The sequence below is a fragment of the Cheilinus undulatus genome, linkage group 10, assembly GCF_018320785.1.
Source record: "Cheilinus undulatus linkage group 10, ASM1832078v1, whole genome shotgun sequence".
NCBI lineage: Eukaryota > Metazoa > Chordata > Actinopteri > Labriformes > Labridae > Cheilinus > Cheilinus undulatus.
Genome location: NC_054874.1, coordinates 49,915,577 through 49,932,417, shown reverse-complemented (window position 1 = coordinate 49,932,417; position 16,841 = coordinate 49,915,577).

The following is a 16,841-nucleotide window of genomic DNA, read 5'->3' as shown; positions in this document are numbered from 1 at the left end:
TTCAAATGAGATATTTTTTAGTTTTTGGTCCTGCGCGTCTTATTAGGGTGCACATTCTGGCTGTAAACGTTGAAGCGCCTGTTTTTCTGTCCTTTAAAGCCTGAAAAACAGAAGAAAGAGGATTCAGCCGTGCAGTCGGAGGGCAAATTCCCCGGGTGGGAGGGTAGCAGCATGTGGTTAAAAGCAGCACGTCTGACTCACTTTGCCCTCTTGTGAGAACAATTTCATCAACAGAAACTCAACAAGACCACTCAGAAAATAAATTCAGCCCTGGTAATGAAGGAGCGGTATGCAGCAGGCGCAGTCAGAGAACATTTTCGACTTTTAAATCTCCATTATTTACACCCGGCCCGCCTTTGATATCTCGGGCCTGTGCAGAAATTCTCCCGTGTCGATAGTCCGGCCGAGCCCGTCTGAAGGTAAACCCATCGAACCGCCGAGGGAACGACACCGGCTTAACACGATGATGTCAAGTCACTGAAACATTTTCATCATCCGGTAACAGTCAGGGAATGTTTTCAATTAATTCTCTTCATGATTTAGTAATTCCAATTCCTCCGGATTTCAATGGATCAGAAGAGATGTCCTGTCCGTCCTCTCTCTCTCTCTCTCTTTTTGTTTTCCATTTCTGCCGCCATTATCGTCCTCACACTCTGAGATGTCTCCGTGCTTCAGTGCCATCATGTTAAGGCCTTTTTTCTCTCTCTGGCAGCTGCAGACCTACAATTCAGGGCACTTGTGATTCTCTGCTCCTTCTGTCTGGCAATCCTATCACCCCGACCATCTACCTCTCCAGCAGCCACTCCATTCTCTGCTTATGTTTGTTTAATACTCGGTGGAGTTGTCTGCCCGGGATTGGGTGTCTGAGGTGTGATGCTGAGAGATTTCCAATTGATGGGATGGAGAGGATGGGAAGGAGCGAGGGGAGCGAGAGGAGGTTATAGAATTGGAGGAGAAAAGAGAAGAGGCCGAAGTCGATGGGCGAGCAAAGTGTTTTGGTCCAGGGCGGACTATTTACCTCAGAGAGAAACGGCCAAAGTCGAATGGAAAGTGAAAAGACTTCAGTGGAGAGCAGGGAATTCATTTTTCATGAGAAATTGCAGAGTTTTGCACCAGCGTATCGAACCGCAGCACTTAAAACCCCTTTTTACTACAAAAGGCGATAGAGCTGGGCATTAAAATGATGAGCTGAAGTCTGTTTGGCTTACATCAAACCCCGTCACTGCTCCTTTGAGCCAAATACGTCATGGCTTTGGTAGATCCACAGGGTTTAAATAGATAAAGTCATAAACCGACACCCATGGATGTCATCAGGCTGCAGTCAGAAGGTCAACAGGAAGACCATCGATTTCACGCTTGTAGGGTTAGCGCTGTGTCTGCCCTCACAATAACTGAATTCATACAATAAAAGCATTAATGCATGCATTTCAATCAGGATGTAAGGGTTTAGTAATTGCATGAAGGACTGTACGGCTGAATCTGTGCTTCATAAAAGAGCTGTGGAGATTTACTCCAGCAGATTAGAGTGTTTATTTGTCCAGAACATAATAATGTTAATATTCAATCATTCATTTTCTCTAAAGAGACGAGGAAACCTTCTCCACATCACAATCAGCATGTCTGTTTTTCTGTAGAGGCAATCCCAGTAAAGAGAGGCTTTAAAGAGCCACAGATTAGCCTGATGTTGGTTTATTACTGCAGACGCTGCAGTGAAACTAAGGGACACAAACGTAAAAACTAGGGCTGGGATTTTACAATCATGCTTAGAATAGATGATATTTAATGAAGAGTTTAAAAAAAGAAAATCTAGATTTTCTCTTGAACTTCACTCAAGGCCAGGCCACCCATAACGGGGCCAGTCAGGGGGGTCATGGAGGTCAGCATGGTCTTCATAAAGTTAAGCTGTGATAACCGTGTTTATTTTTACCCTGCATAATAACCGCTACTATCAAAGCAACCAAAAAGAAAAGTTTTTATTTATGCTGTCCTAAAAGGGAGACTCTTTTAACATCAACACATTTTTTTAAACAGAATTATTTCTTCATGATAATGTTAACAATATGGACGGGCACGCTAAACTAAAGGATTAGAAGAGAAACGCCAGACCTCAGAGCTACGCCACGATGTGAACAAACGCCAGAAAACAAAGCCGAAAAAAACGAGACTACTGGGATGGAAAAGAATTATATCACCATGAAAACAAGACAGCAATGGTTCGAAAGTGGAAAAAAATCAGCAAAAGTGGCACAAATTGGTTAAAAGTGACAAAAAGTTGGTGAAAATGGGTGAAAAGCTGCTAAATCAAATAACAAAGTGGAATAATGTGTAGGAAGTGATACAAATGTCTAAAAAGCAGCAAAATAGATAAAAAAAAAGTGGCAAAAATAGAATTCAAGGGGTTAAAAGGGGGAAACTGGTGAGAAGTAGCAAAAACGGATTAAAATGGAAAAAGTGGGTTAAAAGTGGCAAAAAGAAATAAGCAAAAAAGGCTAAAAAAGCGACCAAATACATTAGTTTGTGGCAGCAATGGGTTAAAATGGTATAAAAAAGGGTATGACATGGCTACATGTTAAAAGCGAAATTAAGGTGGCAACAAGGAAGAAAAAGTTGCACAAATGGGTTAAAAGTGGTTAAAAAAATACTTAGAAAGTGCAAAAAAGAGTTAAAAATGGCCAAAAAAAAAAAAAAAAAAGGAGAAAATGCCACAAGGAATAAAACTGGTTAAAACTTGTAAAAATAGTTGAAATTGACAAAAAAAAAAAAAAAATAAATAAATAAAATAAAAAAAAGTGGCACAAATTGGTTAAAATGGCACAAAACTGGCAAGAAGCTGTGAAACTAGTTCATAAGTGGCAACAAGAATGCCAGGACTGAGAGAAAAACAGCAAAAAATTTAAAAATGGCAAAAAGGAGTGGAAAATATTTGTTAAAGTAGGAAAAGAATGTCAAAAGTGTCAAAAAGCAATTTGCATGCTTAGGTGCTGAAAAGTGACCAAATACATTGATTTATGGCAGCAATGGGTTAAAATGGCATAAGAAGTGGCAAAAAAGGTTATGAAGTGGCTACAACACGTTTAAAGGAAAATTAAGGTGGCAACAAAGTGCAAAAAGTTGCACAAATAGGTCAAAAGTTTTTTTTTCTTTTTTTTTTTTTTTTTTTTAAAGGCAAGAAATTGCAAAGAAAAGTTAAAATTGGCAAAAAAAAAAAAAAGGGTGGGGGGAGGTGGGGGAGGAGCACCAAACAATAAAATTGGTTTAAAATGAACAAAATTGGCATAAAACTGTCAAGAAGCTGCAAAAATGTGTCATAAGGGGCAACAAAAATCCCAGAAATGGGAGAAAAACAGCAAAATATGTTAAAAATGGCAAAGAGAAGTGGCAAAGAGTGCTGGAAAGTGACCAAATACATTAACTCATGGTAACAATGGTTAAAAAAATGCCATAAAAAAGTGGGAAAGAAGGTTATGAAGTGGGTAAAATGTGTTAAAAGGGGAATTTAGGTGGCAACAAGGTGCAAACAGTTGCACAAATGGGTTAAAACTGGTAAAAAAAAAAAAAAAACACAAACAAACAAACAAACAAAAACACTTAGAAGTTGCAAAGAAGAGTTAAAAAGGCAACAAGGAATGAAATTGTTTAAAACTAGTAAAAACAGTTCAAAACTGGTTAAAAAAAAGTGGCACAAATTAGTTAAATGGCATAAAACTGGCAAGAAGCTGCAAAAATGGCTTATAAGTGGAAACAAGAAAGTCAACAATGGCTGAAAAACTTTTTATATTAAGAGATGGGTTTAAATAATGTTACTGGTGAGTCCACTATTGAATGAAAATGGTCAGTTATTCACTTATCAAGAATTGCTTTCAGTCTATGGTTTCCCTGTTACTGTCAGAGAATATTCCAGTTCCAGATGGTGCTAGAAGGTTATTGTTGTCTGCTCCTGAAGGTAGAAGCCGTACTGTTCCAAGGTTGATTCCTGATGACATACATGTTGGTAATATTTGCCCTTTACTGAGTGATAAAGCCACTAATCATTGTAGTAGATGTATTATTCAGAGATATTGTTTCCAAACCTTCAGCAGTCTTCTGTTGGAATAACTTGTGTAATGATGTAAATTGGAAAAACACATGGGCCAAGAAAATGTATCATTACAAATAAAGTAAGAGAGGTTAGTTTTAAATACTTCATACATGCTATCCAGTCAAGACCAATCTTATAAAATGTCAGATAAATATTGACACACTTTGCTCTTTTTCTGTGGCATTATAGATGAAACAATATCTCCCTTATTTTGGGAATGTACTGAAATTCATACTTTTTGGATTGACCTTAATAATTTTTTAAATTCCAAAGTTGGTTCTTCATTTAAATATTCAACGTGTAATATTGAGTTTGTCGGAAAGTGAGAAAATAAACTCAGACAAAATGTTTGTAATCAACCTTCTCATAATTATAGCCAAATTTCATATTCACTGTTCCAAATTTGCTAACCAATGACAAAATATTATTGTTTTTAAGCCATATTATTATTTTATTTGGAAAATATTGAAAAAAGTTTAAACCCCAAAGTGACCAAGACAAAAAGTTTGTGTGAAAAATATATTGCCTGAGCTCTATTCAACCTTGAGCCCTTTTCATTTTGTTTTTCGTTATTTGTTGTATTTTTGTTTTATTGCTATAAGGTTTGTAACTGCCTTTTATCCTGAACAGTTCTGTGTTTGTTTTGTTCAGATTTTGTCAAAAAAAAAAAAAAAAACAATGGGTGAAAAACAACAGAAATGTGTTAAATGTTGCAAATAGAGTGGCAAAAGTGGGTGGGTTCAAAAGTAGCACAGATGAAGCGGTGGAATAAACAATTTCAGCGTCAGAACCCAACAGTAATTTGATTCTCCAGCTCCAGAATGAGCTAACTGTTAGCCAGGATGCTAGCTTTCTCACTCATGCATAAAGGATTGTAAAATAGTTTTTCAAGTACTGATGGTGTCCCCACCAGTACTCAGCTTATTTCGGGCCTCCTGACGTTGCCTTGGTGTTATCCTACTGCTTGATCTTTTGACCCCCTTCCCTCTCTCTCCTTCATGGCCTCCTGCAGACAGGATCCCATCATTCCAGCGCTATTGTTTGATGGAATCTCTTCCATTATGAAACCCGATCAGAGAAAGAGCCATGGGTTGATGTATAACTGACTCCTGCCACTTTAATTTCACAGCCATTTGAGTCTGGATCAAAATAAAGACAGTCTACGCTGATGTTAACATACTGTCCAGTCTCTGGTCTGTCCATGCTGCGCCACCATCAGCTCCCTGCTGCCTTCAGTGTCCCATCCTCTTGAAGAAACTGTCCTGCTTTATTACAATTTCTCTAATTTATCTCTCTAAAAGGAAAACTGGAGCCTGCAGATGTTTAGAGCTTCCTCTAAGTCTCTACTCAGCCGTGGCGGCCCATTGCTCCTCACCCATTGGCCGAGCGGTTTGAACCGTGTGTAGTTTCTTACTCTGGATAAATGCTCATTTGTAGAGTTATGTTCGTGGTGGTGGGGATTAATCCTGTGGTTTTCCTAACATCCTAGCAGGATGGGAATGTTGGACCTGAGGGTTCATCCTCGCAGAGGCTGTTAACAGAAAAACAAACCGTCTTTATATAACCATACAGGCTTAACGTTAGTCAGGATTCATGCATGTGCTCACTGTATTTTCAATAATTAGAGCTGGTTTTTGTGTTTGACTGTGATCATGGATGACTGAGGGTGGTGCTGGAGGGAAATACACTCTATGGCATGCTGCTAGGGTTGTGTGTTAAGAGTTTACTATAAAGATGTGCTCTGCAGCATTTACATGCGGTGTGGCTGCACACAGTCATTGCAAAGATTGGATTAAATATAATTTTTCATCACATGATGCAAAGCAAAGGTGAAATGTTTGACTATGTTGCACATTAATTTTCACAGGCAAATGAATAATTAATGTTGTTTGGCATTGTGGAGGATTTAAACCATGCAAGCATCAGATATCATGTGGCATCATGCAGCATGCATGCCCACTGTCCACACTGCATCAGTTAGGCTTTTAATCCTTTAATCCATTTCCCTGTAGGTTTAAAATCTAGAACTTTTGGTTTGGATGCAGGAGAATGAACGTGTGGTGCTTTGCATGGACAAGCCTTTCTAAACTGCATAGATCTGTGTTGACTTAGTCAGCAATATTAGGGATGTGAGTCTTTTAGTTCCTCAAGATTCAATTCTAATTCAGGGGGTCAGGATTAAAATCAGAACGTCATGGTTTTGGTTTCTCATGTGTTCATTTTTAAAGATGGTTTCGTGTTTCCTGGGTTCCCTGTGTTTGTTTTGACCCCCATGTCCTCGTGTGTTTCCCAGTCTAGTTCCTACACCGTAAAACGCAACATCCATTTTACCCATAAACATTGAGTTGAAATTCCTCAGTTCTTTGTAACCTGTTCTAAATATTTATCATAAACAAGTTACTTGTACTTCTTGGCCATAACAGCTAAAGGACTCAGTTTACTTTAGTTTACTTGGTTTAAACACATTAAGTAAAAAAAAAAAGGGGTAAAATTAAGTTGTGTTAACTTAAAAATCCAAAACAGTGATTTTGACTCTATTTTTATGAGCTGATTGAACTCATTTCAGTTTTAAGTGAACAGTACTCAAACAATTTAAGTGTTTTTTTTATAACTCATATTATTTGTTATGGCAAATCTGCAGTTTTCCCAGAATGCCTTTGGGCACTAAACCTTTATGCACTCTGTTTGCTGCAGCTGTCTTGGCCAGGACAATTTTGAAAAAGAGATTTTTAATCTCAAAGAGGTTTTCTCCTGGTTAAATAAAGGTGAAATAAAATACATAAATAAAAGGAACCATGAGTGAAGTTGCTGTCTCAATTAAAGACATCCTGCCTATAGGGGGCGACTGTCAGTGACTGTTGGATGGCACACTGACATTACAGTAATAGCAACTGCTGGTTCAGTGGATCACCAACAGCCACTGCTGCAAAAGGTAGCGTAAGATAGTCCACCTTAGGTGAAATGATAACTTAACAAACCTTTACTGAGAGTTCTATCTGATGTTCAACGGTAATCAGTTACCTGAGATATTTTGAGTTCTATGAACTTATTGGTGTTTTCAGGGCACTACAAAAGTTAAGTATTGCACACTCAAAGTAGATGATTTAGCCTCAGTCCTCTAAACTTGAATTAACATTTGAATCTCAGTTTTGAGAACTTAAATTAATTGAGTTTAAACTAGTAGTGAATACTTAAATTGCTCATGTAGAACAAGTACTGCAGACTAAAAACAAACACCTTTTTTAACTCACAACAGTCAAGTGTAGTTTACTTGTTATTTCTGAAGCAACAAGTTTCCATGTTTTTTTAAAGTAAGCTCAACTAATTTTATCTGACAGTGCAGTCGTGTTTTCTTGCTCATTCCCTCTGTGTTCTTGTGTTCTACCCCCGTTAACTCTTGGGTTTCCTGTTTTATTTTGTAGTTTTCCCCTCCTTGTGTTTGATTCCTTGTTCTCTTCCTGTCCTAGGGTTTTTCCCTCCACCTTGACTGCCCTCACCTGTGTCTCGCTGGCCTCACCTGTGTCTCACTGGACTCACCTGTGTCTCACTGGACTCACCTGTGTCTCACTGGCCTCACCTGTGTCTCGCTGGCCTCACCTGTGTCTCGCTGGCCTCCCCTGTGTCTCACTGGCCTCCTCTGTGTCTCACTGGCCTCCTCTGTGTCTCGCTGGCCTCCCCTGTGTCTTGCTGGCCTCACCTGTGTCTCACTGGCCTCCCCTGTGTCTCACTGGCCTCACCTGTGTCTCATTGGCCTCCTCTGTGTCTCGCTGGCCTCACCTGTGTCTCACTGGCCTCCCCTGTGTCTCGCTGGCCTCACCTGTGTCTCACTGGCCTCCCCTGTGTCTCACTGGCCTCCCCTGTGTCTCACTGGCCTCACCTGTGTCTCATTGGCCTCCCCTGTGTTTTGATAGCCCCACCTGTGTCTCACTGGCCTCCTCTGTGTCTCACTGGCCTCCCCTGTGTCTCACTGGCCTCACCTGTGTCTCTTTGCCTCAATTTTATGGTTGCTATCCCTGTCTTTTATCATCTTCATGGGGTACTCTACTCTGAGGTGTAACTGTTGATAGTTTGGACTCAGGCTTCAGGCTGGTAGTGATTATGATTGGTAACCATGTAAAGCTGCAGGACTGGCCTGATTCTGGACTGTAATAAGGGATCTGTTTGCAAAGCTTTAAGCTGACACCATTCTTTCCAGTCAGAGATCCAACGGACCAATCGGTGTCAGTTGGGAGAAAGGAAGGGTGGTAGCTTTGGCCGTGTTTTTTTTTTTTTGAAGAGACTGCAGGCGTGTAGCATGCTAGTGAAGGCATTAGCAGAATGTGGCTAATTGCAGTAAAGTCTATAACTCATTGTACTGTCCCCTTCATCCCTGTGTGTTTGAAACTTTATGATCAGGTCCTGTTTGAAGATTATAACTAAATTGGAGTCAGGCATATCTGGCTGGAGATTTTTTTACTGATAAGTTCAGTTGGCCTTTTCCAAGACTCGCTGTTTATAGTCATTATTTTAAACTCTGCCTTTGTAGTAATATTTTTGACATTTTATTTGATTGCATGGCTGCTCATTGTTTCTCTGAAACTTTGTTATATTTGCTGCTGCCGGTCTGACTGTTAAAAAGATCTCAATCTGTATATTTATTATGAGTAAATGCTGGGAAACCAGCGCAGTTGGCAGCAAGAAAGACGCACTCTTTAGTTATATTTTGGGCTTCTAGTGTTTTTCATAATTAAGTTGACAACACATGTTGAAACCTCTGAAAATAGAGAAGATGGATGGTCCAGGACAACTTTGAGAGAAAGAAAGAGAAATTTCTATCAAGAAAAACCTTTAAAAGGTGAAAAGAAGACCCCAGTCTCAACTACAACTCCCGGCTAGCTTAAAAGCTAACAACAACTGCCAGTGACTGCCATGGAACACTGCCTGACCAACAGGACATACTGAATGCTACCTACTGAGGTAGCATGGGGAGGCACGTATGAAAGCAGCGGCCCGGCGCTCCATCACTGGCAGCAAAACAAAGCCCTACACTTACACCAGAACTGACAGCCTGCCCACGGAGTTTACATCTTTCATGATGGAGATTATCCAGAAAAGGGGGCGTGAGGAGACTGAAAGGAGGAGGCGGAGCAGCATGACACCTACAGCCAGGTGGAGAGGAGGCAGAGACGCCATTGTGCAAGAAGGTGAAAGCAGGGCAAACAAGACAGGCTGCAGGTTAGGCTAAGAGCAGCCCCACACAAACCTGTCGCACTGAGCATCTTTCTCTCGGATGCCTGCTCCCTCGCCAGGAGGATGGATGACGTGAGGCTGTAGATTTCTAACCACCGCTTGGACGACTGCTGCTACAGAGGAGACTGACAAACGTAATTTTGTTGCATTTTTACAATGCAAGCACAATAAATGTCCGTCTGTCTGTCTAAAACAGAATGCAAGGATTGTCAAATCTCATAAACCCGTGTTTCATAACCATCACTATTTCATGACAAATAAGAGCTCATTATGAGTTTGATTGTGGCAACACATCTAAAAAAAGTAGGGACGAGGCAACAAAAGAGCAGAAAAGTAAGTGGTGCAAATGTAAAACAGCTGTTTTTAACTAATTAGGTTAATTTTCAACTGGTCAGAAACATGAATGGGTATAAAAGAAGCATTTTAGAGAGGCAGAGTCTCTCAGTGTAAAGATGGGGAGAGGCTGAACAATCAGTAAAAAAAAAATGTCTTAAACTTGATGGGAAAACTTCAGAAACATGTTCCTTTATGCAAATTTGTGAAGTCTTTAAATCTCCCACCATCTACCATCCATAAAATCATCAAGAGATTCAAAAAATGTGGAGAAATCTCTGAGAAATCACTGCATGGGCTCAGGAACATTCCAGAAATCACTGTCTGTCAACACAGTTGGCCGTGCCATCCACCAATGACAGTTAAAGCTGGATGATGGAGAGAAGAAGCCATATGTGAACAGGACCCAGAAACACCGCTGTCTCCTCTGGACCAAATCTCATTTAACATGGACTGAGGAAACATGGAAAACTGTTCTGTGGTCAGAGGAAAACACGGACGCCGTGTCCTGTGGATTAAAGAGCAGAGAGAGCATCCAGCTTGTTCTCCTGGCTCAGGTCTAAAGCCTGCATCTCTGATGGTATGGGGTTGCATTAGTGCCTATGGCGTGGGCAGCTCTAACATCTGGAAAGGAACTATCAATGCTGGAAAGTAGAGAGAGCTTTTAGAGCAACATATGCTCCCATCCAGACAACGTCTCTGTCAGGGAAGGCTGCCACTATTTCAGCAAGACCATGCTAAACCACAGTCCACATCCATCACAACAGCATGGCTTCACGGGAGGAGAGTTCAGGTCCTGAACTGGTCTGCCTGCAGTCCAGACCTTTCACCAATAGAAAAGAAAGAAGACCCAGGACTGTTGAGTGGCTAGAATCCTACATCGGACAAGAATGGGACAACATTCCTCTACCATCAGCTGGTCTCCTCACTTCCCAGATGTTTACAGACTGTTGATAAAAGAAGAGAGGAGGCTACACAATGGTTAACATGGCCTTGTCTTGAAATGGCCTTGAAATGGTAAAATGTCTGTTTAACATCTGACATGTTGTTTATGTTCTAAACTTTTCTGAATTTATGGTTATTAGAGTCATTTGACCTCCACACACCTTTCTTGCTTGGGTGTAAATAATAGATGTCCTACATGTCAAAATAAAGAGCTTGTAAGCTCAGCCTTTCCTCCTGACCCACCACGCTCCTTTTACTGCCCAGTAATTGTGGCAAATGACCGCCCAGCGGTAGCTCTAGTTCCACTAATAACAGGACCAGAGGAAGGGTCAGGGAGTGCATTCGATGACAGGGTGGTCAGAGGCTGCAGAGTCTATCTGCTGTGGACAAACCACTGACATTAGTATCCTCAGGTTTGGCTCTGAGCGCCTCAGCAGCGGGGTTACATGACGGTGCTCAGCTGTCTGCCCTGGAGGAACATCACTCAACATGTCAACATCTGTCACCACCAAACACATCTCTCCCATCCCACTCCAACCACACCAGCATCCACGGAGGGGAAACCCCCGGAGGGGACGAGTGCTACCGGAACAAGGCCTCCCCCCGTCCTCCATCCATCCCCAGCAGGAAGAAGGTGCCACCTGATTGCTCCGCCAGCCTCCTCCTCCTATTTTCATCTGACTCTGGCTCTCATCCAGACACTAATGAGTATCGGCTCTCCCCGTTTTTTTCTGCAGATGTGGCGTCTTTTCCCCCCCTGTTGTCATAAAGCGGCATCGGTTAACGGCGGAGACACAACTCTTCAAAATGTCAGCGAGGAGACAAACGGCGAGGGAGCCCGCGGTCAGCAGTTTGAAAGAGGTAGGAGAGGGGAGGGGGGTTGGGGATGGAGTAATTTAAGGTCCCTGAGTGGAAATGCAGGTCCTTCCCAAACATGTTGGATGTGCCTCTGTTAATGAGCACTTTAAGTACCCTGCCAGCCCTCTTTAAACATCCCCATCGTGATGCAAAGCGGGGAAAAGAGGCAGCTTTTAAAGGCAGCATATGGCTGCCGAGGATCTTCCACTGATGTATTGTCACGGGAGACTTTCCCTCCTCGGCTCGGCTGCAGAGGACGGGCTCTGAAACGGAGCCAGATGTCCGTGTCTTCGCAGATACAAGCCCCCCGTCCTGATGTCTGCTGCTTTATTGGCAACAGCGGCAGCGGGGCGCAGTTGGTCGTGAATGTTAAGGCTGCTCTGACACGGCGACAGTAATGATAATGACCGTGATTTTTATGGCTTTGGTATTAATAACAGATGAGCATGGTGATTAAAAAGTTGCAGGTACATAAATTATACAGATGGGAAAATGACTGGAAACCAACTTTGATCTATTTTTCCCTTCGCTGGTTGGGTTTTATGTTTGTCTGAATACCCAGAGAGGCAGAATTTAAAAAGTAAAGTGATGAAATCTCTTTGAACATGCCCACCTACAAGTACAAGCTTTCATTATTTAATCATGGGAGCTGGATGTCTGATTTCTCCCTTGGTCATGGGAGGGGATTCTTCTGGACCCCTTTGGTTGTTCTTCTGCTTTGTCTGCATCTTTTCTGTCCATATTTATTCCCTGTTATTTTTACTTTTTGTTTGTGAGAATAAACTGAAACTATCACATAAAAGTACTTCATCGACACAAACTTTATCAAACAAAGAGTTGATCTGTTCAGCCTGGAAACTAAACTGGGAATTCTGCTATTCTTATTAATTCTGTCTCCCAAACTGGAATAGCTCCAGGAGCCATGGCACCGGCTTCGATGGTTGTAATCATTGAAACCATGCGAATGTATCCAATCATATAACATGGCATGCTAGAGAGACTGTTGAACATATCCATGCAATATATTTCACATCCACTTGGGAAACAGCCCATAGATGGGGCTTGTGAAAGTCAGAACCTTTTAAAAAAAATTATAATTTAGAGGTAACTGAAGGAAGGTTTTGTGCCGATTGGAGCAACAGCTTCTCTTCCACTTTTTTAGAAAAAAAAAAAAAAAGTGCTTCAGCTTATTGTCTTACTTGGAAAATAAATCTTCTTTCAAGCCGTAATTCTCTTGCAGACTAAATATTGTCCTCCAGGATTGTTCTAGAGTTTGCTGCATTCATTTTACCCTCTACCTTTACAAGCCTTCCAGGGCCGGCTGCTGAGAAGCATCCCCACAAAATGATGCTGCCACCAGCGTGCTCCACAGTGGGGATGGTGTGTTTGTGGTGATGTCAGTGTTTGGCGTCTTGTCTGATGGTCTCAAAGCTCCATTCTGGTCTCATCAGACCAAAGAACTTTCTTCCTCTTGACCATGGAGTCTCCCACAGTCCTTCTGGTGAACTCTAGTCCAGATTGAATCTGAGTTTTCTTCAACAGTGTCTTTGTCTTTGCCACTCTCCCATAAAGCTCTGACTGCTGAAGAACCCGGCCAACAGTTGTTGTCTGCAGAGTCTCTCCATCTCAGCTGCTGAAGCTTGGAGCTCCTTCAGAGTAGTCATAGGTGTCTTGGTGTCCTCTCTCACTAGTCTCCTTCTTGCACACCCACTCAGTCTGTGAGGACGGTCTGATCTAGGCAGATTTACACATGTGACATATTCCTTCATTTCTTCATGATGGATTTAACTGAACTCTGGGGGATGTTCAGAGACTTGGAGATGTTTCTGTCTCCATCCTCTGACTTAGACTTTTCAACAACCTTTACTTTGATTGTTTCTATTGTCTTCATGGTGTAATGGTAGCCATGAATACTGATGAACCAGTGACTAGACCTTCCAGACACAGGTGTCACCACTTTAAATGGGCGAATATTTATGCAGTCACTTACTTTACCCCAAGATTCTCCAGCTGACAAACATGGAATCTGACCAATCAATCTGCTTTGCATGTTATGATTCACATTAAGGGTGTCAAACTCAGTCACAGCAGGGGCCGGATTCTGGATTTAGGTCTAACATGAGAGCTTAACAGGGTCAACATTTAACCAGACACTGTCAACATAATTTTCACCAGTAATAAAATATAACAAAACAGCACTGATGTTAAATCGTTTGGAAATTTAAAAAAGTGAAAACGATAAGTTTAAAGGTTCAAGTCTGAGATAAAAATTCCAATTTATTCGTTCAAAAGATCAGGACAGGATATTAAAAATAGAAAAATATATTTTTTTAAATAGCAGATATAAAAGGAGATAGTTGAAATTATACGTTTGAAATGTCAAAACATGAGATCAAATTTGAAATCATGAATCATGAGTTTAAAAGACAAAAAAATAGACTCATGGAATAAGAAAATTTAAATTGTGAGTTTTATAGGTCAAAATATTGGATTAAAAAGCCAAAATTAGGAGTTGAACATGTGAAAATATGAGCTAGAATTCAAAATGATGACGTAAAAGGTTAAAAAAAATATGACTTAAATTTAAATTTGGGAGTGTTAAAGGTCAAAATATGATATTAAAAATAAAAACTGGGTATTTAAAACTTCAAAATATGAGAAAAAGTTTGAAATCATGGTATAAAAATTCCAAATACGGTATTAAAAAGGCAAAGTAAGGAGTTAAAAAGGTCAAAATATGACTAAAAATTTAAAATTGTGAATCTAAAAGATAAAAATGTGACATATAAAGTCTAAATTATGGTTTGAAAAGGTGAAAGCATGACATGAAAAGTCAAAATCATAAGTTTGAGTCGTAATCTCGAGATGCAAAATTGAAAATATGAAATAAAAGAAATTAATTTCTGTCCCCACATTCCTGACGTGTTAGGAAATCTTTTCTACTCTTTACTTTTAGATTTTTATGGCTTAACAGCTTACTAATATACTGGAGGAAATCTGCAGACCTCACACTGGAGGGCCAGTTATAATTAAAACATGGTGTGATCTTGCAGGCCGGATATAATCGTTCCACGGGCCGGATTTAGCCCCCGGGCCTTGAGTTTGACACCCCTGATTCACATTAACCATTGACATTATCATCTCAATTTAGTTTTGAGCAAAAAGCAGCAAGCTTTGAGTTCTAATGTGACCTAAATTTGCTGCAGGCTACTTAGAAACAGACCACAGGCTGTTGATAGCCCACTATAGTTTGGACACTGATTCAAGAAGAAGCAGACATCTGTGATCGTGACATAAAAACAAAGTTTTCTGGGTAAACACTCCCGTCCAATATTTCCTCTGCTCACTTAGACTTGTCACATCTTCCTCCAGCATGACAAGGCTGAGCAGGGATCAGCTCAATTGTCCCATCAAACAGCCAATATCACACAGCCTGAAGGTAAGATGGCACATCAGTGATAGTTCACATCAAGGGAGACAACTCTTTGGCTTTTAATTGGCTCCAGCAGGTCATCTCCGCTCGGCTCTCGTGTGTCTGTGGATAATATGCAAGACACATTTGGATTTAATTCTCCTACACTCGCCCGCATTTGATTTTGTGCCGGGGCCTGGAGAGGAAGAGGGGGAGGAGGGGGAGGAGGGCGTTTAATTGAGAGGGAGAGTTGGTTTGAAAAAAGCTGGAGAATGACTGGAGGTGACACATGGAGAACAAGAGTGTGGATTTAAAACATGAAAGGCAGGCGGAGGGGGGAGGATGGCGGGAATGACTCCTCCGACCCGTCAGATTGAAACAGCCAGAGATGGAGAGTGACTCATCTGAGATAAAAGAGGGAAGTGCGGGCTGCTGCTGCGACAGCTAATGAAGAACTCCTCTTCTTCACATCCAGCCCTCATTGTTTATTGATGCCTTGCCCTGAGCTTCAGACCAGAGCAGATGATCACTGCTTGCCCATCATGCCGTTTAGAGGCCTTTAGCATAAAAGCAATCATTTTTAAAGGCTTTCCCTCCGCTCAGCTTCAAACGGGGCCTCGGTGGCCCTGGCGTTGGGGGAAACGGGACCAGCCGTGTTTCCTGAATGGAGGGGTAATTTGTTTCTCTGCTGCTGTCACCGATCGGCTCCTGCAGTTAAGACGCAGAAGACTTTGATGCAGCAGAGAGCCGTGAAGAGCCTCTCTGTGAAAACTAAACAAACACCCTCTCGATTGGCTGTGAAAGAGAGCAAATTAGGCCTGTCTGTTAAAGTCAGAGTGCTACATAATCAACTGGAAGAAGAGGCAGAGGAGATAAATGAGGTTTTGGCCCAGTTGATATGCAGAAGAACCTATATACGTGACCCTCTCATACCAACAAAGAAGAAAAGCCTTAAAACACAAACAGACTGTTAGATCTGTATCGGGTTGGTGCAGTAATGGCAGTAGGTGTCAGCACTAATAAAACTACTCCTTTGGCTCTAGTATGAAACAAAAAAGCAGTCTTGGACACGGTTCAGACTAAAGACTATGAGGGGAGCTGAAGCTTGCAACAGGCTGCTCTGCAACGTTTCCAAAGCCCTACTGGAGGAAGCAACGTCTCATTTCACCATCAACGACTCTGTGCTTTTGTTTGCGCCTCACTATCAGTGTTATAGCTGCATTTTGCGTTTGGCAAAAGATAAAAGATAGGACAGTAAGGATGAGTTACATTTTATGGTTTCAACCTTGTTTTGATCAGAAAAGTGAAAAAATAACAAACTGAGAGGATCCAGATTTTAGGGCTTTTGGAAGCAGCCATGTGGGAAACAAAGACTCAGCTTACATGATATGAGAAGCCTGAGTCATGATTGATTTATAGGATTTTGTTGGACAACGAGCCATATAGAACGATTGGCACATTGTCCAAGGAGCCCTTGCAGCACTTCACACTGAGGTGAGACAAAGCAGACATTCTCCTCTGATAGGATGAGACCTGAGGTGGAACTGCAGGGTGTCCAAGACTAAAAAGCTCCCACGAACCTCTCCTTTTTGCCCTCCGATCGCCATGCAAACAGCAACTACCTGGTTAGGCACTGAGAGCATTCCTTTCTTCAACATCAAGGATCATGACTAAATAGGAGAGCTACAGAATCTGAAGGACTTTCAAAAACCTCATCTGCAGCCCCCCTTCTTCATAGACCTAACTCTGCTCTCTCCTAGATGTAGTTCCTAACTGAATCATAACTGTTTCAACTTTACCAACAATTTTGAAACCTGTAATGTGAATAAACAAAATATTACACAAATGTTTTCACATTCAACATTCCTCCTTAACAAATATATGTACCATATCCTGCAACATTTGAATCCAAATAACAAGCAGGCACCTTGTGGTAATTATCTATCAGCATATCTCTGCAGAATCATTTCTTTATGTCTCTTTTTA